This window comes from Odocoileus virginianus, chromosome 27 (genome assembly GCF_023699985.2).
Source record: "Odocoileus virginianus isolate 20LAN1187 ecotype Illinois chromosome 27, Ovbor_1.2, whole genome shotgun sequence".
NCBI classification, from domain to species: Eukaryota; Metazoa; Chordata; class Mammalia; order Artiodactyla; family Cervidae; genus Odocoileus; species Odocoileus virginianus.
Window position 1 is genome coordinate 2,220,902 of NC_069700.1, and position 23,578 is coordinate 2,244,479.

Here is a 23,578-nt window from a genome sequence, read left to right on the forward strand (position 1 = left end):
GCGCCACCAGGGAGGCCTGGCTCATCCATTCTCGGTGCTGAAAACCGACACCGGCCTGACACAGAAATCCGCTCTCTGGGCTGAAATCCGAGGTGTGAAAAGCTCTCGTTGACAAAGGTTTTGCCTCAGCTGCTGCCGCTGGGCAACATGTAAAAACACGTCGTTTAATTTTAGCTTTATAATAAATAAATTCTCTCCCAAAGTCGCTCGGGAGCACGGGCTGTCACCAGGCCTCCAGGTGTGCTCTGAAATCAGACCCGACCGCCAGATCCATCCTGCCGGGACGTGCAGCCAGGCCATCCATCATCTGCTGCGGGCCCGTGAACCGGCGCCACAAGTGCGAGCGTCCCTGCTAAACCTTTTCCTCGGCCTCTGCTGTGCTATGCGAAGTCAGCGTGTGCGTGTGTGTGTGTGTGCCCGTGTGTGTGAAAAGGGATGCATGTTCACGTGTGTATATTAAACTCTACTGAAAGCTGTCAGGAAACAGTGATAAATGAAGTGAAGCGATAAGGCAATAAAGACTGTCTTTCAAAGAGCTGGAGAACCCCATTCAATCCCTGGGTTGGGAAGATCCCCTGGAGAAGGGAAAGACGACCCACTCCAGTATTCTGGCCTGGAGGATGCCATGGACTGTACAGTCCATGGAGTCGCAGAGTCGGACACGACTGAGTGACTTTCCCTTTCACTTTTCACTTGGGGAGCGATGAGCTGGCGTTCGCTCGTTCGTTCAACCAGCCCGCTTCACTGTGCTCCTGCTTGGTACCAGGTGCTGTGCTGGGTCCTGGGGTAGGGGGCGGGGGGGTACACAGAGGTGGGACAGGTAGGAAGCCACTCTCAGGAATTTCTCAGTCTAATGAACACATGAATGGGGCTTCCCTGGTGGTCCAGTGGTTAAGAACCTGCCTGCCAATGCAGGGACCCATGACAATCCCACGTGTCACAAGGCAACTAAGCCCGTGTGCCAAAACTACCGAAGCCCTCGAGCCTAGAGCCCGCACTCCTCAACAAGGGAAGCCACCGCAATGAGGCCCGCACATGGCAATCAGAGCGGCCCTGCTCGCCACAGCTAGAGGAAATACGGGCACAGCCATGAAAAGCCACCGCAGCCAAAAGTAAATGACATGCAAACAGTGATGGACTTGAGTCATAACTCGGGGCAGGTGGGGCAGCTTATTGATAGGGGTCTCTCTGGATGAGAGTTATTGACATGCGTCACCCTCCAGGGGTCTCGGAACCCCCTGAGAAGGGACTTCTTGAATAAGTCTTTCTTTCCAGGGCTGTTAAATCTCTTACAGCAAAGCCACATGATGCCCACAGAGAAAAAAAGGATGAATTTCTGAAATGTAAGGAGAGGAGAAATATTACTGATATGTCAACATAAAAAAGGCACAAGGACTTCTGGTTTTTACCTGTGAAATTTAGAATGCAAACGGAAGCACTGTCCTTGGGAACAAGATCACACATAAGGCAGGTGTGGCCCTGCCCTATGCTTCTTCTTTCCACCAGTGTACGTTCTGCCATCGTAAGAGGGGGGTTCTCCTGGAAATACCGTTTCACCCGAGTCTCTCTTTCTTGGCAACCTGGACCACAGCCTTGCCATGGTAGTCTGGAGGTGAACTGGGCAATCGAAGCCTCCACCACCCATGTACTGGACTCAGTTAGGAAAGCAGCCCTGAGTCAGTCATTCCTTCAGTGTTGGAAGCCCGCTGTCTAGAGGGCGGCTGGTGGCCTGGGTGAAAGGAGACCCCCGCGGGGCTCATGGCTGCGCCCTCGGCTCCAGACTGCCATGCAGCTGAAGGCTCAGCTGCCCCCGTCCTCGTCTCTAGGCCCTGGGCTGTCGCCTGAGCCCTGCTCCTGCGTGAGGTCCCCAGGCAGGGACACTGACTTCTGCATTTCCGAAGCTCGGCGCCTGCTAACCAGGAAGCAAAGCGGCTCACCTTACAGACATTTTCTTCTTCTTTATTTCAGCGTTTTATTCTACATGCTTGCACACATACACACCTCACCTTTGGCCCGTTGCACAATATTTTCTTAATGCATTCCTTTATTTTTTATTCTTATTTGAATTATTTCTTTTTACTGATGAATGTATTTAAATCTCCCCATTCACCTTAGTATTGTGCAAAGACCATTTACGCTGCAAATCACAGCAGAGAAGAAAAGGAGAAGGCAGGGCAAAGACCATTTTAAATGCCAAGACTATTTCAAACGCAAAGATGAGGGCATTCAACTTAGAATCAATGAAATTATACAATTGGTATTTTATAGACACATGCACATTTTGTTCTGATCTACATATTTTATTCTTATCTAAACAGTGGAAACACTAAATAAAACTAACCAAATAGTGTTTATTTCACCTCTTGACATGTGCACATTTGATCAAGGTTTTCTAGCTTCAGCTTACTGATAGGTAAGGAAGAACTCAAGGGAAAGGAATTGTGGGTTACCCTGTCTTCGCCTTTTTTTCTATGTTGTCATTTTCAGAATAAGTGGTTGGCTAATTCAGAGAAATAACACGAGTGAAAAAGGCTGTGGCAGGGCTCCTTGGCAGTCAGTGTCTGTTAGAACTCCACCGGTATGGTCGTCCCTGGCGGCTCAGACCGTAAAGAATCTGCCTGCAATGCAGGAGACCTGGGTTCGACCCCTGGGTCAGGAAGATCCCCTGGAGAAGGGAATGGCTACCCACTCCAGTATTCTTGCCTGGAGAATTACAAGGACAGAGGAGCCTGGTGGGGCTACAGTCCATGAGGTCGCAGAGTCTTGACAGTGACTGAGCGACTCACACGCAATACACCACTTTCTGCATTGGAAGCCCATTCTGGTTCTACTGGGCAGCACGGCCCCCTCCCCTCTCTCCTCCGGTTTGCTCGGTCATGAACGTGACCTTCCTGGGCCCACTGTGACTCTCCCTGGGGCTCCCACGTGCTGTGGGTCTACTGGGATCCTTGCTCATGGGCATGATGAGGCTGCACATGAGTGCAGTGGCCAGGAAGGCCGGATACCGCCCCCCACCCAGTTCTGCTCACGTGTCTGTTCCACTGCCTCTCTGACTTCACTCCCCAACGCGGCTTCATGGATAAAATTATTAAGAATTTCAGAATAGCAACAGCCCAGCATTAAACCTTTAAAGCTTTAATAACTTTAACCTTCTGAACATAAGGGCCCGGGCCACTTCAAGGTTGCATGCCCATCAAGCCAGCCCTAGGCATACTGAATGGTCACAACTAATTCCACCTTATTTCAAGCACCAACTGGATTGAGAATAGGTAAAAGAGAGCCTCATTGCTTCAAGACCATAACTTCAAAGAATACAACACTCTAAAGTTAGGTGTGCTAAGAATATTACGATGTGACTTTAAAAACCATCAGTCAGGACTTCAATGTGCTATTAAATTCAACAGACATTTGCTGTGCTCAGCACAATCCAGAACCCTCCAGGACAGGGGTGGAGGGGTTGGGGGAGTGTTCCTTAAATGAACAGACAGTCCCTGACCTCAGGAACACTAGTCCAGTGGGGAGACAGAGAGCTTCAGAACCACATTGCCAGATACATATGACTGCTGCTATGAATGTAAGAAAAATAAGTACATGGAAGCACAAGTGAGAGGGAAATTGATTCTAATTGAGAAACCGAAGTTAACGAGTTAAAAGTGAAAAAGGTGAAAGCATGAGTCAGTCAGTCATGTCTGCGTCTCTGCAACCCCATGGACTGTAGCCCACCAGGCTCCTCTGTCCATGGGATTCTCCAGGCAAGAACACTGGAGTGGGTTGCCATGCCCTTCTCCAAGGGATCTTCCTGACACAGGGATGGAACTCCTGCACTGCAGGCAGATTCTGTACCATCTGAGACACCAGAGAAGCCCTGGTGAGCTAAAGGTGACATGCAAACTGGTCCTTAAAGGTCAGACTGGTCCTTGAAGGTGAGTACAGTATTGACAAAGGAGGAGGGATGGACATTATCTTTGCTTGGATTCCTCCAAGACATAGAACCTCAGAAAAGGTTCTGTGTGCAGGGTATTTGTTTTAGAAAGTGATCCTAGGAAACAAAAATGAAGAGAATGGAAAGAGGGAGAAGCAGCCCAAAGGTGTATCACTGAGCAGACAAGTGCTTCGGACGGGGGGACACTCAGTGCCTCTGGAAGCCACAGAGGAGCCGCCAAAACTCACCTCCACCCCAAGATCGTGGGAGAGGGGTTGCTCCCTGGCTCCCAACCTCCCCTGGCCCAGGGCTGCCCCAGGACTACACACAAACTCCCCAGCAACTCCAGGTTCACACACGCCCAAGGACAGCTGGGCAGGCTCCTCCAGTCATCCCACACTGAGATGGAAGAGAAGCCCGAGGCAGGGAAGATACCCGTGGAGCAGCTGGTGCGAGGTGTGGTCAGGCTACACCTGTGCACTGCTGGTTGCCACAGCAATGCCTGGAACAAGAAGGCGTGGTGTGAGAAGACCATCAGGGAACATTCGCACAGCATCCCGCCCGAGCTTCAGACCCGGGCCTGTGTCAGACTCCCCAGAGGGCTTGTGGATGCTGATTGGCGGGCTCCACCCCAGAGTTTCTGGCTCAGGGGATGGAGAGTCGGGGCTGGGAGCTAACATTTCTAGTATGTTCTCTGTATGCGTTAAGGCTCTTAAAGACAGCTGTCTGCTCTGTAGACGGACAAGAGAAGGATGAAGCAGGAGAAAGAGAAGTTGCTAAAAAGAAAAAATATACACACACACACACACACACACACACACACACACATACTCATCTCCAGGAAGAGCAGAAACTGATTTCATCACAAGAATAAAATTGGTATGCATTCTCCAACAATCTATGGAGAATTGCTCATCTATTGGTAATCTAAAGAGAATTTCAACAGCCAAATGCGAAGAGGGGCTGGTTTTGGTTATTCTCTCTGTGCCTTATCCCCACCTCCATCCAGATGTATTATTCTCTGCCTTTCACTGTGCCTGGGAAGCTCACCTCTCCAGACCGGATCTCCCAGATCGGAGGGACAGAGGCACCCTTAAGAAATCAAAAGGTGGGAGTAAAGAGGGAGTTTTCACCCCCAAGTTTCTCCAGGGCTGCCTGCTCCTCTGGGGCCCCCTCCTCTGGGCTCCTCTTGTGCGTCTCTCATCAGGCTCACGGCCCCTCACCTTGAGCCTCAGGGCAGCCTCGCTGTTCTTGGTCCCGGGGCCGTCCCATCCCTGGCTGGTGCCTTAACTAGTGCTTAATGAATATTCTTTTCAGTTCAGTCAGCTTTCTCTACCAGGATCCTGATTAATAATGGCATCTCAGGGCAAAAATAAAACTTAGAGCCCGGCAAACCTGCAGATATAGATCAGTATTTCTGAGTCTTCTGCCATGAAGAAAAACCCTGGTAACACTCAAGGGATACTGAAAATTTAAGACTTAAATGAATAAATCAAAGACTAAAATGAAATGCAGAACGAAAAAAAAAAATAGATGAGTAACACGTAAAAATAAACCAAGGTCTTGAAACGACTGCCCTAATTAAAGATACACCAAAAAACCCAAGAGAATTTGATAGAGATAGATTTTTCTTTCAAACCTTAAGGAATTTGCCAAAGGCAAGGGAGAGGTCCCAAAAGTGCTAAGTTGCGCTGTGTAAAACGTGCCCCCATCTACACGCGCTCTGGGAACATGGACCCCTGGCAAGAGAAAGAAAAGGTGTGATTAAGGCTGTGGACATGAAAGCCTTCTGAAGCATCTTGGGAAACAGGAGATAAGATCAGATCAGAAATTAAATAATCTGAGAACACACTGATAACGCGACGTGTCGCAATCGATTCAAAGTTCACATCTTGCTTGATTTATGCATCCATAATAAAAATCAATCAAAAGTTGGTGCTTCTTCAGTGTAATTTTAACTCTACTCCATCGCATCTCCAGCCCCAGGCAGGGGTGTTCCTGGCTTCTATCTTCAGGGAGCCGGGGTCCGGGTGGCCTGGAGGAGTCGCCATGTAGCTCGGATTTCAAGGGGACTTTCTAAGTGAGGCGCTTAGGCGAGACAGCAGGTATTACAGTGACGGAGGGCTGGGTTTGAGCCTTGGAGCTCCTCTGAATGGCCCTCTGTTCTTTATTTCACTCTGTTTACACTGTGCCCTGTTGTTTCCCAGATTTCCAAGGTTAAAACTGGCACCCCCATCAAGGCTATTTGAGTCCTTCAGACTTCCCCGAGCTTCTCTGCTAATCCTGTGTGTGCAGCGCTTTTCTGATAGCTGGTCGTGAATGCCGGGGCGGGGTGGGGGGTAAGTGTGGCTTTTCTTCACTACTGCGGAATCATTCCCCGTGTGACCATCTGAGATGCGTTCTGTGTCTTTAATCCTCTTATCAGTGAGTCATTCCTGTTCATGGGTTACAGTATTTCACTTCAGGTGAGAGGTTGTCATTATCATCCCAAACGTAGTTAATTTATTGAACACTTACTGTGTGCCAGATGGTGTACACTTACACCCTTAATCTTAGAGTAACCCTGTGAGGTATCCCCCTTTTTACAGATGAAGCAGTTGAGCTCAGGGGATACCTGGAGATTTAAGTCCAGGATCTGGGGCAAGTGGCTGGCAGCGCGGGGCTGGGAATCCAGTTCGCCCATCAGTTGCTCTCACCCCGCTGGCCCAGGGTGACGGTACCTCCTGGAGGGCTGTGTGGCAATGGCTGGAGACACTTCACGTTATCACGGCTGAGGGACTGAGACTGGCATCTCGAGAGGAGGGCCCGGAGATGCTTCTAGGCGCCCCAGGATGAACGGGAGTTCGCTGATAAGAGTTGTGCCGTGCTGCGCTGCGCTTAGTCGCTCAGTCGGGTCCAACTCTTCATGACGCCGTGGACGGTAGCCCACCAGGCTTCCAGCCCACACATCCAGTTCTGCCCTTGAGAGACCTGGCCCTAACCTCTGTCCATCGTACTCTAATCCTTTCTCCTTTGTGTTTTGGTCTTCGCATTCAGCAGGATGTCTTTGTTGGAATAGGTCCTAACGATGACTCTTTCGCATGTACCCTTGTTAAATTAGGGTAACAAAGCGCTGCTCTCCCCGCCCAGGTTCCTTGGCCCAAGTTCTCTCCCCTGAGTTGGACCAAAAGTCCGATTAACTGCTCAGCAGAGCGTCCACTCTGCGGGAACAGCGTGTCAAAGTCGGATGTTCTGAGACTGGTTACCTGGTTCCGGGGTTGACCTGGTGAGAGGCACCCGGACAGCTCTGCAGGTACGTGTTTAATTGTCATGTGTGCTCAGTCGCTCAGTCATGTCTAACTCGTCTGCAACCCCGTGGCCCGCCAGGCTCCTCTGTCCCTGGGATTCTCCAGGCAAGAAGACTGGAGTGGGCTGCCATTTCCTTCTCCAGGAGATCTTCCCAACCCAGGGACAGAACCCATGTCTCTTGCGTCTCCTGCATTGACAGGTGGATTTTTTACTACTGAGCCATCTGGAAAGGCCCCATTGGAAGGTGAAAGGAGAAAAGAATTCTCTTCCCATTTCCCTATATTTTCCCATACTTTAAAATATCACCAATTTTGCAGTAGCTTGAAAAATTGCAGGGGCAGAGCCAAAAAGTTATGCTTTCGAGCTTTTTTATTTAAAAAAAAAAAAAAAAAAACCTCTCTGGTGCCTAGAGTCTAGTTTATTTTGGGCTCATATGCATGTGCCTTTGGGTGCGAGCCCCTGAAAGCGGCACCCAGGTCTCAGGATGTGGTTCTTCCTTCCTCCCAGAGTATGGTCCCATTTCTTTTAAGTTGATACATCCTGAAAAAGGAGACAGGCTTCCTTCCCATGCTTCTTATGAACACAGGGGATGCAGGTAGGTTAAGGAATTATTTGAAAAGCCGCTGCCACTGCCCTCCAAAAAATGAGACCCAGAAACAAGTTTGGAAACTTCTTGAAGGGAAGAGTGGAAGGAGGTTTGAAGAATAAAGGTCACAGACAGGGCTGTTGATGTGAGGTAGGAGAAAGCCTGACACAGAAGTACGGGAGCAGCCTCTAATTTCCAAAGTGGCATCAGGCTGCACGTGACAATCTGATAGCATCAAGTTTTAGGTACTTGATGTGGGCTTTCCTGGTGGCTCAGATGGTGAAGAATCCACCTGCAATGCAGGTGACCCAGGTTCAATCCCTGGGTCAGGAATATTTCTTCTTCTCGTGGAGAAGAGAAGGGCAACCCACTCCAACATTCTTGCCTGGGAAATCCTATGGACAGAGCAGCCTGGTGGGCTACAGTCCAAGGGGTCGCAAAGAATCGGACACAACTCAGAGACTAACCCTTTTTCTCTTTTAAGCACTTCATGGGCACAAACATCTAGAAACCCGTTTGTGTTCTGGCTGCTAAGTACAAATACCCTGCGTGAGAGAAGCCCCGGGGACACAGAGGAGCAGCCTGACACTCCTTGCTGAACTCAGCTTTCCAGCAACAGGGCGAGGGTGCAGACAGTGTTTGCAGGGTGACCACCCGGAGTCTACGGCACAGTGTGGCCCACACCTTGATGGTCTCCAGGCTTACTCTGCAAACCAGTCACCTGGCGGCCCAGCCGAAAGGCTGGTTTCAGTGGCTTCAGGCTGGAGCCTGCTGGGCTCCCAGGCCACAGCAGGCCTGCTGCTCCTCAGACTTCACCTCCATCTTGCCTCCCACAGCGCCTTCTGCATACACTCAGTTCAGTTCAGTTCAGTCGCTCAGTCATGTCCAACTCCTTGCGACCCCATGGACTGCAGCACACCAGGCCTCCCTGTCCATCACCAACTCCCGGAGTTTACTCAAACTCATGTCCACTGAGTCGGTGATGACATCCAAACATCTCATCCTCTGTCGTCCCCTTCTCCTCCTGCATTCAATCTTTCCCAGCATCAGGGTCCTTTCCAATGAGTCAGTTTTTCACATCAGATGGCTAAAGTATTGGAGTTTCAGCTTCAGCATCAGTCTTTCCAATGAACACCCAGGACTGATTTCCTTTAGATGGACTGGCTGGATCTCCTTGCAGTCCAAGGGACTGTCAGGAGTCTTCTCCAACACCACAGTTCAAAAGCATCAATTATTCAGTGCTCAGCTTTCTTTATAGTCCAACTCTCACATCCGTACATGATTACTGAAAAAACCATAGCTTTGACTAGATGGACCTTTATTGGCAAAGTAATGTCTCTGCTTTTTAATACGCTGTCTAGGTTGGTCATAGCTTTTCTTCCAAGGAGCAAGCGTCTGTTAATTTCACAGCTGCAGCTACCATCTGCAGTGATTTCGGATCCCCAAAAAATAAAGTCTCTCACTGTTTTTGCATACACTACTATAACATTAATTATATGCTTCTGGTCTCATAGGGCTGTGAGACACTTGAGAGTGGATTCCATTTCGTGTTCATCTTTCTAGCTCTAGCTCTTGGGACACAGTTGGAGCACAGTAAGTGTTTATTCAATTGAATACATTTGAATTTGTGATGCTAGATGGACTTCCTTATATGAATGACTGGTTCATTCAAAGCCCTCCTGACCCTCCCTCCCATGACGAGGGGTCCGCAACAGCACAGGTCAGTGTGACCACACACAGATGGCAAGCTCAGCCTCTAGAGACGGCTCGGGTCGGCTCTCTCTCAGTATGCACACGCACGCGAAGTACACGAGGGTGTACCCACACCCGAGACCAAGCTCGAGTCAGGAACCAGAGGATTGGCTCTGTGCGCCGATGCCCCCACTCGTCCTCGCCCACTCCTGATGGTGACCAGGAGCCATCCTCTCTCCTGTCTTAGGTCAATTTCTTTTCCACATCACGGCTTGGCCATGGGCTACTCCCACACCCGTCTCTTCCTCTGGGACTTTGTGGAGGGGAGCGCTGGCAGGACCAGAGAGAATGTCCATGTTTCCAGGTCCCTGAGCAAATACCACCAGGGGCTCTCCAAGCTCATGACCACCCCTGTCTAGTCATGCGGAAACAAGGTCAGAAGGCATCGGGACAGACTTGGGAATCCTGGGAGAGAGGACTTGAAAAGGCAGGAGGAGCTGCTTCTGGAATGTGGGTATGCGGTGGGAGCAGGGAAGGGGGAGGGCAGGGAAAGGCTGAAGGAGCCTTACAGTAACTGGCCTGTTCCCTGACAAGGAGATTTAGAGGCTGTTTACAGTTAGACGTATCCATTTGGAGATTCGTGAGGTACATACCCACAACCAGGGTGGTGGTGACTCACTCAACAAGTCCTTCCTAGGCTCTCCACACTTACTAATACAGGCGCCCCACGACGTCAAGCAGTCTTCTAGGGGACAGGCCATGAGCTGGTGGCCCTGTCTTGGTCCAGTTAAACACTAGCTCAACGCCCAAAAATACACTGAGTTCTTTACTGCTGATTCTCATACAAACACCAAAGAGGGAGGGTCCATTCACCACACACGAAACAGTCAAGTCCCCCTTCCCAGTGGCCCCACTCTGCACCCTCACACCCATCAACCACCCTGAAGCCTTATCCTCTCCACTCCGAGCTCCCAAGTCCCTCACACCCAGCTCACCCCTCTTTCAGGGCAGAAGCAAGAGGCTGAGGTGACGGTTCAAGAAAAAATAGTAAACTGTTACCCAAACTTGTGTTCCAAACTGGAAAGGGAACACTTAGAATCCAGCCAGGTCCAAAGACAGGGAGCCTCTTCAGTTACCTTTAAAAAAACTTTTAAGAGGGCAAAGATAAATCTTCAGGAGGCCATGACATCACCCTGCATCACGGCCGGGATCTGCCTCCCAGGCGAGAGCCAGGTCCAGATGGTGCTTATCAAGGAAGCTGGTGAGAAGGAGCAGCCGTGTTTATTGTGAGAATGTACAAGATCCTTTGTCACTGTTTATTGACCATTCCTGACACATCAAATGACCAATGTGTACTTCATCATCTTGTTGGATGGATATTAGTGTAAAAACTCACTCATCAAGTCCTAAAGAACTGCCTCTGCCTGAGGCATTCTGCAAAGACTTAAAGTTGATCATAAATTCAACCAGACATTTTCATCCCTTCCAGCCCCATGAGCTGGACGTTCTACATTTGCCAACTGACCCAAGTCTTGCAGGAAGTGGAAAGGCCTTTGTTCGAATCCCCACCACCAACAAATGGCTGCTTTTTCTCACCTGGGGCCACCTCACCCAGGATACTAAGAATGGCTAACGTCTATTGAAACAGGGCTACACACCAGGCACGGATTGTTAGCGCTTTTCCGGGGATTTTTACACTCAGTATTCGCAGATGCATGAAGTAAGGTCGACAGTCATCCCCCTCTGGAGATGAGGAAGCAGAGGGGCAGCAGGATTAAGGGCTGCCCAAGGTCCCGTGGTTAATACCCGGAGGAGCCAGGCCACAGGCCCGGGACTGGTACCCTCGCCTCCTGGAAGCTCATGGCACAAGTCACTCAGGAAGGAGAGGGGACCCCTGCTTTCTGTGTGAAGCTGACTCACAGCTCTGAGTGAGCCTGCATCCACACAGCAAACACCACCAGTTCAGGCAAACAGTTGGTCACCTTTTCAGGGAAAGAACATCCCTAAGTGAAATGAAGTTGCTCAGTCGTGTCCGACTCTTTGCGACCCCATGGACTGTAGCCTACCAGGCTCCTCCGTCCATGGAATTTCCCAGGCAAGAGTACTAGAGTGGGTTGCCATTTCCTTCTCCAGGGGATCTTCTCGACCCAGGGATTGAACCCGGGTCTCCCCCATTGCAGGCAGACGCTTAACCGTCTGAGCCGCCAGGGAAGATGTAGAACATCCCCAGGAACATACCAAATACACAGACACTGCGTGGATCTGGAAGCTTCCTGGAGAGTGACTATTAGAAAATAGGAAAGGTCTTAAAACCCAAGACCTGCCATCTCTAAGTAATCTTGCCCTCGGAATTCTACACACTACCCTCAGAACCTCTCATGAAAAACTTCAACTCTTGAAGTTTAAAAACTTCAACCAGATCTGGAGTGGATTCAACCCCATTTCAAATGTTCATTTTTCTCCCCAACTTTCTGAATTAGTCAAATTTTAAACAAGTAGAGTAATTTGTACTCTAGTAAATGAGTAGAACTTAGCTTTCTTGTTGAACACTGAAGTAAAAGATAAACTATCTAATGGGTGAGAGGTTATCCTAATATTATTGTGACAAAACCCATAAATCATGGTTATTTTAATTTTTCTAAAAGTATATTTTTTTCCTAATATGTAGCTCTTCCTTTTTGTTATTTGGGACAGTTTTCCCTGAGACAACTTCGCATATTCAGACAACTAGGACCCATCCATGAGAGGTCAACATTCACTTTGGAAATTAAAAAAAAAACTTTTGAAACACTGAAATAAGGACTTCCCTGGTGGTCCAGTGGTAAGGAATCTGTCTTCCAATGCGAAGAACACCACTTCCATCCCTGGTCGGGGGACTGACACCCCACACGCCATGGGGCAATCAAGCCTGCTCACCGCAACTAGAGAAGCCTGCATGACAAAGGGAAGACACAGCCCAGCCAAATAAATAAACAAAATAATTAAAAACACTGAACTGAAGTTGGGTGGGTGCTTGCCCTCTTATTTATTTTAAAACAGAATTATAAGGGGGTGGGAGGTGGGAGGGAGGTCTGAGAGGAAGGGGATGTGTGTACCTGTGGCTGATGCATGTCGATGTATGGCGGAAACCAGCAGTGTCATAGAGCAACTGTCTGTCAATCAAAGAGAAATTAATTTAAAAAAACAGAGTTTTAACAGTAGCTTAAAGAACTGACGCATAAGAACTCATGCAGAATTACACTAGCCTACCAAGTGAGCTCTTATTTTCCCTCCCAGATTCACGCATAACCTTACACATCTACAAACCTGTTCAAACCACATTCAACCATGCTGATTAGAACTGGAACTGTCTTTGCACAAACTTTCAATCAGGCCCTGTCCCTTTTCCACCCAGCCACCCTCTGAGCTGGGTTTTTATGCACTCCAAGTCCTTTATCAACACTGTTGTGTGCACAGTCACTCGGTTGTGTCCGACTCTTTGCGTCCCCCTGAACTGTAGCCCACCAGGCTCCTCCGTCCACGGGGTTTCCCAGGCAGGATTACTGGAGTGGGTTGCCATTTCCTTCTCTAGGGAATCTTCTTAGATCAGGGATCAAACCCTCGTCTCCTGCATTGACAGACGGGTTCTTTACCACTGAGCCATCAGGGAAGTCCTCTTTATGACACTAATGGAATCGTGAATATTTACATATGTTTCTGACTTTCTCAAAATGCCTTTTCACCCATCATCTCTTTTAATCCTTACAGCTCCGTTTTTTTTTTTTTTTTTTTTTTTGAACAGTTGCCATACAACATGTGGGATCTTAGTTCCCCGACCAGGGATCGAATTCATGCTTCCTTCAGTGAAAGCACCGAGTCTTAATCACTGGACCACCAGGGAATCCTTGCAGTAACTCAAGAGGCATCGCTGCTTTCCTAAATGCAAGCAGCAGATTACATGCTGTGCTGTGGCAAACAGGTACGGCCACAGCAAACCGTCTGCAGAGGGCCAGGCGTGTTAGGTTTCGCAGGCACACGGTCTGTCTCAGCTACAGCCCCTCAGCTCTGCCCCTTCTGTGCCAAGGCGGCTGCGGGCACCACGCACAGGAATGGGTGTGTGCCTGTTGTCATGAGACTTTACTGACGGACGCTGGAAGGCCTGTCATTTTCACAGGTCACAAAACAAGCTACTTCTTTTGACTCAAGCATTAAGAATGTACAAGCCACTCTCAGCTCGTAGACGCCCAGGTGGTGGGCCATGGTGTGCCAACCCCGGGTCCAGCACTGAGGCTCTCGGAATCAGGAAGGACTTTGAGAGAGCTCTGAGGTGTTTACCTGCTTCTCTCGAGAGAGCAAAGCATCAAATCCCTCCCGAAAGCGACAGTCCACCGTGACCTGCTAAGATGAGACCCCAGATACTCTGACCCCTGGCTCAGTGCACTTCCTACCAGAAGCCACTGCTTAAAATAAAGGCAAACAGGAGGCCAATTAAAGAGATAACTGTAACAGCCGCTCAGCACGGCGCCCGGAGACGAGGACGCCCAGTGCCGGCTGCGCGGCCGCCGCGGCCCCTGCAGACAGCGCCTGGCACGCGTTCAGAGAGCTTGAGAAACATCACTGGTTGAGCAGAAATCGTTCCAAGAAACAGCACCGTGACTTTTGCTCCGCTGCTGCCTCTCTCTGCTGCAAGTTAACTCCTCCTCTGCCTGAGTTGTGAAACCTGTAAAATAAAGCAAATTGACAGTTTGCCATTTTAACTTTTATGATAGTTTCACTTTTTATACCCGCTTCACCAGTCCCCAAACAGAATGCCACCACCAGTCAAGGCGGACTGTTTTGCAGGTAATTGATGACAAAGCGCTCGGTTGTGTAACTGCCAGGACAAAGCAGTTTAGCTCTCTCCCTTCTTCTGTTGCTTAAAATCCATGTTGTGTCGCCTCTGTTCATTTATTTTCTGCTGCTCCAATAAGAACAGACCCTCACTTGCTGGGGTGCAGGGCATCTGCCCCAGAAACAGCAGCTGAGACAGAAGCAGCCGTCCGGAGAGCTGGAGCAGAGACCACCGCGGGGGCTGCGTGTCTGTGTGTGTGTGAGTGTGTGTGTGTGTGTGTGTGTGTGTGTGTTGGGGGGGTCTGTGTATACGAATGTGTGTGGGTGGGTCTGCGTTTGTGTGTAGTCTGTTTGTGTCTGTGTCTGTGTGTGTGTGTGTTTCTGTGTGTCTGTGTTTGTGTTTGCATGGGGGCGTCTGTGTGTGTGTCTGTGTGTGTCTGTGCATCTGTGTGTGTGTGCATGCACAGAAACTGGAGACAGGGTTAAACTCTCTGGGGAAGGGGAGCAGAATGACCGGAGAGCAACAGAACAGAAAGCTACCTGAGCACACGTGGGCAGAGAAAAGGACATTGCGCTTACTTCCTCTTCTCTGAAGCATTTCCTCCCCCCCGCTCCTCCTGGCTTCCTCCTGTCTCTGGGGCCTGGAAGCTCTGAGTCATCCGGTCTGGACAAAGGGCCCTGGTGGCCAAGCCCCTCCAGCCCAGCCCCTGCCCCCCCACCTCTGGACCCCGAGCACCTTGGCCCCCTCCACTGTGCGCAACCCCTGTGTGCGGCGGTCCTGTGGGGCTCTGCCAGCCCCACTTCTGGCCTGGGAGCCCCCGAGACAGGGCTGGGTTCACCTCATCCGTCACTGGATGCCAGCGCCTCGCAGAACGTCTGACACAGAGCGGCAGAAAGTTTGTTCAGTGTCGCTGAGTGAGTGAATGACCCTGATTCCAAAAGTGAAAAAGAAAAAAAAAATCCACAGAAATATGAGCCAATGCTCTTCAATGAAGCTTCAATGCTGGTCACATAAATACCTATTGCCCTGATGGGAAAGCTGGACTGAGCCCAGAGCCCACTTTGATTTCCAGAGGAGCTGTGGACCCCAAGGAGCCACTGGCCTTCTAGGGTGAAGGGCTGCGGGAGGTGCTGGGGTTTATTTACACAGCAATGCACCCAGCTGGCAAGAGGCCTTGGCTCTTCCAAGTCCTAAGACTTCTGGAAGAAGGGTCAGCAGGGAATGCTGTGATGTGAACCCAGTTCTTCGGCATCATTTCAGGTGAGACTTCCAGAAGTATCCAAAGAAGCAAAGCAGTAATAAACTGGAAAGTCAAAGAGCTGTGCCCACACTTCCGTGGTGGCTCAGTGGTAAAGAATCCGCCTGCCAATGCAGGAGACAGGGGTTCAATCCCTGGTCCGGGAAGATCCCACGTGCCACGGGGGAACTAAGCCCGTGCCATGCTCAGCAACAAGAGAAGCCACTGCAATAAGAAGTCCAGGCTCCACAGCTAAGAGTAATTCCCAGTGTCCACACCTGGAGAAAAGCCCACACAGCAATAAAGACCCAGCACAACCATAAATACAAGTATTAAATAAGATAAAAAGAGCTGTCCCCACAATATACCCTCTCTGCTCCACAGCTGCTTCATCCAAAAAATGGGCAGCATTAACCGTATTTTTCCCACCTTACTCCTAACCTGAAATATTACCAGGCAATTTGCATGTTGCTTTATTCAGGCTTCTTTTTTAATACATGTTACACTTTCAACATCTATTAAGCATCTACTATGTGACAGGCGCTGAGCTGAGTTCCATGGGGAAACAGAAGAACAGAATGGCGCTTCCGAGAAGCTCGTGGTCAGTTGGAGGAAATAGGGGAGTCGAGCTAACCATTTATATTCAACAGACTTTCATTTAAGCATCTACTAAATGCCAGGTGTTAAAAAAGACAGTAGGTTAAATGAATTAATTAGACCAATAATTCAAAGGGAAAGGTCAGCAAAGACTTAAATCACTGTCACACGCAGTACGTGGTAGAGCAGGCTGGAACACACGGCATTAAGCACCAAAACTTGGCTTTGCGAGGGGGTCAGAGACGCTGCCATGGTCTACGCTTTTAACTGGACCTTGAAGAATGAACAGAAATCCACACAAGCAGTGCAGAGGGGCAGGCGAAGGAGGAAACTTATGGACCGAGTGTAGAGGTTAGGTGAGGACCAGGCCCCAAACATTATGACCTAGAGAATAGCAAGCATGCAGGCAGTTAGAGGGAAGCCAGCTGGAAAGGGAAGGGGGTACCATGCTAAAAATAAAACGGGTGATATGCCCCATGAAGCAATGGTGAACCGTGGAAGCCAAGGAGCCAAGGAAGGGAACCCATGCTCAGATTTAAGAAAAGCTACGGGTGACCGAAAGGAGCAGGAAAGGAAACACCCGAGCCGGCAGCCCCAGGCCGGTGTTTTGATTCCCATGCAAGTGCACGTCTGTCCACATGTCCAGCCGGACCATGCCCCCGAGAGCACTGCAGGGTGGCGGGATCTGCTGAGGATGGAGAAGCCAGTTTTCGTGATGCAGGAACAGCAGACGCAGGACACAGAGAGGTGGTAACTGATGCGGGTCCAGACAGCGTCTTCTCACTGAGGGGAACATGTCTCGTTGACCCACATTGTCACCAGCGTCTCACAGAGGAGGGAGGCAGGCTCGTGGGAAGGCTCACACCGGAGCTTTCCGAAGGTGAGCCAGCAGGGGCTTGAGAAGGAGCACGTGCAGTGGGCATGAGTGGGGGGTCAGCCTCAGCTCAGGTCCTCTCCGCGGGGTGGCCAAGATATCCCCCACATAGCAACCCTTTGCAACTTTCAAAGCACTGTGCCCCTTTCTCGAACACACAGCTGGCTTCTGGAGGAGATACTGAGAGGGACGCCCTGCTGAAATGACTCATGGCTCGAGAGAGTGCCGGAAAGACGAGTCACGCTAGAACAAGGCAAAGCGACATCACAGCCGCTCGAGAAAGAAAGGGCCATTCAAGGCTGACAGGTGTGTGACATCTGCAACTCAGAGGTTTATTCACAACCACTTAGTCTCAAAGCATTCCCACTTGCCCATCAAATAAAATCTAAAAACAAACGAATTCCACAAGCCTCATCAGAGTCACACACAGACGCAAACCGATCATGGTGATTTAGAAAGTCAGGATTTATATTTTACATTCAGTTCTATTTCTAAATTAGGAAAGGTTTCCAGATCATTATTGTACTCACTATAGGCTCTACTGTTTTTCGAAACTGCTACACCATAAAACACAGGTTATGAGTGTTAAACTAATAAAAGCAATAATGCAAATGCCAGGTCACCAGGCATTCATCCAGAAGTCAAGCACGGTAAAGTACTTTGGTCAAAAGATTACAGTGTAACTGAAGCCCTGTAATATATTATACTGAATATAAATTATTAATGTAATTTAATTTTAAGTGTTAGCTAAATGCTTACTAGAGTATTTTAAAAGAAAAACAATCTTGAGACACGCAAAAGCAAGTTGGTAAAATATTATAAAATGTGATAGGGAATAATTTTGGTCTTAGCTCTGGGTACACTAATACTTAACTGACAATTGGTCTTCTGGGATTTTTTTGGTTGTTTCATTCTACATCAAAGAAAAGAAAAGCCCACAATTCTTGCCATATGGTAAGGAACATTTTCTAGATTATTCATTTCTACTTGCCTTAACACCTCGCTATTGCTACAACCAATCGCTTCTCCTCAATACATACACTGTGGCTTCGTCTCAAATACTCACCTCTAGTGGGGAAATTCAGTATCATGGATTGGATGGACTTGGTCCAAGACTGAGCCCACAGTTATAATCAGAATCTTACTGAGTCAACAACTATGAATACTTGTACAGTTTTCTATACACATTGACAAATGGCTTTTAGTAAGAGTTATACCTAATCACAGGGGCTTCCCTGGTGGCTCAGTGGTCAAGAGTCTGCCTGCCAGTGCAGGCGACGCGGGTTTGATCCCTGGGTCGAGACGACCCCCTGGAGGAGGAAACAGCACCCCACTCCAGCATCCCTGCCTGGAGCATCCCATGGACAGAGGAGCCTGGCGGGCTGCAGTCCACGGGGTCTCAAAGAGCTGGACACGACTTAGTGCACGCCCGCCCCCCCCCCACACCCATGATTCACTGCAAAGATGGGTGTGACCGGCCTGCTCTTTAAATCCCAGTGCTGCTTCCAGGCCAATGAATGACCCTCTCCCCCATATGCCACCCGGGCTCGTCTGCTCAAGCTGCCATAACAAAGGAGCCCACACCGGGGGCCTGAAACAACAGAGGTGTATCCGCCCAGTTCTGGAGGCTGGAAGGCCAAGATCAAGGCGCCAGCACAGCTGGTTCCTTCGGAGGCCTCTCTCCTCCGCGTACAGATGCCGCCTCCTCCCCGAGCCCTCACACGGCAGTGCTTCTGTGTCTGGGTCCTGAGTCCCACTTCTTATCAGGACACCAGTCCCGCTGGACGAGGGCCCAGCTTCATGACCTCCTTTTACCTTACAACCCCTTTAGAGACCCCACCTCCTCTAAGTACAGACACATCTTAGGTCCTGGGGACTAGGGCTTCCCTGTATGAGTTTCAGCCCATCATACCACCCATGAATGCGACACTTAGGAAGGCACCTCCACGGCACACCCAGTGAGGCCGCCGCCCAGACGTCGCCCGCACCAGCGCGGCGCCCACACCTCGCCCCCGACTGCAGCCTCTCTTGGGGCCATCCCCCTCTGACTCCCGGGCTCGGTTCTCACCAGGGCCTTCAGTGACTCAGCTCCTCGACCTGCTTGGCAGCCCTCCAGCCCCTCCTGATTCACCGCCTCCCCGTCCGCTCTAGAACCCCTAGGACAGCCTGTGCCCCATCACAGCGTCAGCACCCAGGCAGGAAGGCCGGCCCCAGCAATGCTGCTGCTTCTGCGCAGCGTCCGTTCCGACCCATCCGGGTTTGCCAGTGCCCGGGACAAGCCTTCATTCTGCAAGCGTCTGTCATGTCCTCCACCTCCTGCTTCTCCCCCCAGGTCTACCTCTTTCTCCGAGAACCCTCCCCCACCCACACGGCCAGAGAGGAGAAACCCCACTCTGAACTCTCCCTCTGGCCACAGGTGATGAGACCAGTGGCAGATGATGCCTTCAGAGTTCCTCTCACGTCAGACCTCTTGCAGAGCGCTGGGGCTCTGCCGGAGGGGCCACACTGAGTCAGCGCCCCCCACCCCACCCGGGCACCACGGCAGCCCCCAGCCCACACCAGGCCCCGTGATGGGAGCGAGGGCTTGCAAAGACTTGGTCTACGGGGAGAGGAATGAAGCAGGCATGCCCTGGAGGTGAGAGGGCGGAGGCCAGGGTGTGAGGAGGCGAGGAGGCCTTCCCGGCTCCCATGACGTCAGCCTGCAGTTCCGGCCGGCTTCCGGACCCTGACACGGTCCAACAAGCCCTTCTTCACTCAGGCTGAGTCGCTTCTTGTTTCCTGCCACCGAACCATCCTTGACTAAGACGCCTTACGACACAGCTGCTGGCTGGGCCCCCACCGCCCACTCCCTCGCTCTTTCCTTCTCCCAGAGTCTGTTTTCCCGTGTCTATTGAGACAGCCACGCTGCACACACAGGGCCTGAATCTTCACTTGGACAAATGCTGGCCTGGCTTGGTCCCAAAGAGGACAAGCGGCAACCTCGTGACTTAGCCCCACAACAGGTGAGCCGGGCCGAGCCAGCATTCACACCGACTTGCCTCAGGCCTGCTGGGCTGCCTGTGAGAGCCTCCTGACAACAAGCCAGGCTGCCTGGGCTGCGCTTCATCTGGACGTTCGCAGCAGCCATGCCCGAGAGCCTCGGGAGGCACTGGGCAGCCAGGGCGGGGCTGTGTCAGGGGAGGTGGGTCAGGGGCAGGCTGTGTTCAAGGGAACATTCTTCATCCCAAATCACTCAGAACTTCAGCCATGAGATTAATGGTTGCCGTGGCAACTGATGAGCCCAGGAGGCTTCTCACAGCTCCTCAGAACGAGTGTGTTAGTCGCTCGGCTGTGCCTGACTCTCTGTGACCCCATGGACTGAGCCGGTCAGGTTCCCCTGTCCATGGGGATTCTCCAGGCAAGGATACTGGAGCGGGTTGCCATTTCCATCTCCAGGCCATCTTCCCGACCCAGGGATCGAACCCATGTCTTCTGTGTCTCCTGCGCTGGCAGGCAGGTGCTTTACCACTAGCGTCACCTGGAAAGCGCCCTTGGGACGAGGGGACCCTCTCTAACATGCCAAGACCTGTCAAGGGCCAAAGTTGTCTCTTACGCTTTGGCCAAAAATAAACTTTCTTTTGCATATTTTATGGGACTTTTTGTAAAAATCTTCTCTCCTGAGGAAAATCCACTTTTTTCTCTAGGTGTTTATCTGATGCTACACTACTCTGCTATTCCCTCAAACACGAAGTTCCCCCCACTCTGGGGGCATTTTTCTCTCTAGTACTGTAGTCTGGGGGGCGTGGATCGGTTTCACTTACTTCTGTCCACTCAGTCTTCCTCCCCCGAGCCCCCTCGCTCTCCTCCAGCCCTCACTCACTCCCAGATGAGACACTGGGCGTCACGGGGTTCGCAGATTCGAACGCACCCTTTTAGGAGCACCTCCAAACAAAAGGGATGCCCTCTGGCAAGCACTGCGCTCTGACAAGTGACAGGTCCTCCTCCAGTGTGGGCAGCTCACAGCTGTGAGAACCACGGTCAGGAGACTCGGTGAGTCCAGGGCACATCTTTCCCTGCAGCCTGCTCTTCGAGGTACCCCCTTGGAAATAAAGACGGTCCTCCAGTGAAAATGGGTACAGACGTGTTCTTTTTGTTCATTTGCTTCTTTCGCTTGGTTTCTCGGTTGATTTGCTGAAGTGGTAGTGACTGTATTATACAGACCCAACTCCTACAAGCACATGTTTCCATTCATGTGAACAAGAAATAAAGCGAAGGACTCCCCTGGTGGTCCAGTGGTTAAGAACCCACCTTCCAGGACAGGGGAGGCAGGTTCGATCCTGGTCCAAGAACTGAGATCCCACACGCCGCCAAGAAACAGCCTACGCTCTGCAACCAGAGAGGCCTCAGCACCACAGCTGAGACCCAACACAGCCACATAAATAAATGCTTTTTAAAAGGAAGAAATACAATGCTTACAGGCACACGATCAGAATTACACCCACCGTGCTTGTTTTTGACATGATGACTACAGAGACTGGCAGCACGGGAGGAAGAGAAAAAGCTGAGCGGGGGCACAGACACCCTCGGCTGAAGGGGCCCTAGACTAGTGCCACCATGCCCCCGTCCTTACCGCTGGTGGCCGGGGCCTGGGCTGTGATTTATTTTGCTGATGCATTAATGCATGGATTTTATGTTCCACCTTGGATGCCACATAGGCATTCCTCAGTGATATGCAGAATTGCTTTTGTCAGCTTTGATTAAATAGCTCATGGTTTTATGTTTTCAATAAGAAAATATAGCTGTGAAATACCTTTATTATTGAAAATCCTGTAATAAAAAACAATCATGGTGCTTGTAAAAGTTTCTAGCTATTTTTTTCAACTATTAAAGCAATTATTTTTTAATTAGGTTTTTTGATAAGCCAAAGTTTCTTAGAAATGAAACTATGGTCTTAATAGAAAATAGAGTGTACTGTGAAATCTCAGTTAACCAGAACACCCTTTCTGGTGAAGCAAGCATTAGATACAGCAGAAGCACAGAACTCAGCTATGGGGAGGGTACCGGCCATTCCTCAGGGCCCCACTGCCTGAGGAAAGCGTTCCTTGCAGAGACTCTGGTCCTTCAGTCTAACTCTGGGCACCAAGTCACCCCCTGCCTTCTCTCTGGTGTAGCACCAGGAACAGCCCACCAGGAGGAGAGGCCCTGGGTTCGGATGCTCAGGCCGTGTTCCTTCAGTGTGAAATCACTAGTGATTCACCAACATAGAAAGGTGGTCTTCATATATTGTTAACTAAAGGATCAGTTTGGAAACCAGTGAGAATCCAATTTTGTAAAGGGTACACCCCAGGACTGGGTTAGGGAAGGGGGCTGGGCGACAAAGGCAGACGTAGGACAAAGCACAGGGAGGCGGTGGCAATGGTTCAGAAATGAAAGTGGTTTGGACCAGCACATGGAAGAGAGGCCTAAGTGCAAAAATTAGTTGTGTTTTGATTCGTTGGATTGCAGGTCACCGAGATGTTCATGGAGGTTACCTTAAAAACCTTATTTGGGCTCAAGTGCAGCCCTCATTCACTGGGACTGGATTTTAGCCATTGTTGTATAAGAGGAACCGGCCAGTCCATTTTATTGGTCAGGAGAGGCTGGGCTACATCCATAACAAGCATCGCCGCCACCTCTGTTGACAAACAGCAAGTTTATTTCCCTCTCCCTCTTCTGCCCAGTGCAGACAGGCTAAGTATGGTCTCCGGATCACAGACTGACAGAGGCTTCATGCAAGACATGCTTCCACAGTCACCGCCATGGCCAGGAGGAAACGTGAGTTTTATCACTTCTGCTCACATGTAATTGGCAAAGCAATACTTGTTTCCTTAGTCGGTTTGGTTAGCAGGAGTCATTGCCCTAGATAACATTTAACTGACAAAATCCAGTTTCAGAACCGAAGAATCTGACGTCTCCATTAAGAAAATGTCCCTAGAGAGACTTAAACAGATGGACTCTAATAGATAGATAGAAAGTGTATATATATGAATACACACACATAGGTGTGCTTCTAGAAAATACAGACGCTGGAGTTAAATGTTTATGGAGCCTGGGGGGACCCTGCAGGAGAATTTTCTGAGTAAATACTTCACAGAGGCAAAGCTGAGCACAAGAAATGTGGCTTTGAAACCAGATAATCTTGCCTGTTACTCTCTCTGAGACTTGCAAGGTCAGTTCTCAGCCACTGAGCCTCAGGGCCCTCATATGTGAGGCGGGTACAAAATCTACCACGAGGCTCTTGTAAAATAAAGCACCCAGAAACATAACAGGCAGTCGGCGAATGTGAGTTGCTGTTTATTTCACTTTGTTCAGCAAAAAAAAAAGTGAGTATTTGCTTTGTCTTTTTAGGTCGCACGCTATGGCATGTGGGATCTTAGTTCCCTGACCGGGGATCAAACCCCTGCCCCCTGCAGCGGAAGCACAGAGTCTTAACCACTGGACCACCAGGGTAGTCCCTGCCTTGTTTCCTATAAAAGGGCATAGATGAACATCCTTATTAATCGACATTTCTGATTAAAAGGGTACTGACTACTAAACATTTCGTTTAAAATGTA

At 50.1% G+C, this 23,578-nt stretch overlaps 1 long non-coding RNA gene across 3 annotated transcripts in view; it reads right to left on the reverse strand.

Annotated features, from left to right (window-relative positions):
- Window positions 1-6,040: 6,040 nt before the first annotated feature.
- LOC139031592 (uncharacterized) overlaps window positions 6,041-23,578 on the reverse strand; it is a 35,471-nt gene continuing 17,933 nt past the window's right edge. Inside the window, exons 1-5 of one of the 3 annotated variants that reach the window (XR_011484087.1) lie at window positions 15,034-17,909; window positions 14,119-14,187; window positions 12,584-12,640; window positions 10,548-12,419; window positions 6,041-9,899 (exon numbers count right to left, since the gene is read on the reverse strand). This is a non-coding gene — a long non-coding RNA (uncharacterized lncRNA). Of the gene's footprint in view, window positions 9,900-10,547; window positions 12,420-12,583; window positions 14,188-15,033; window positions 17,910-23,578 lie in introns of those variants that run through there. The other 2 variants (XR_011484086.1, XR_011484088.1) reach the window with 2 other exon arrangements.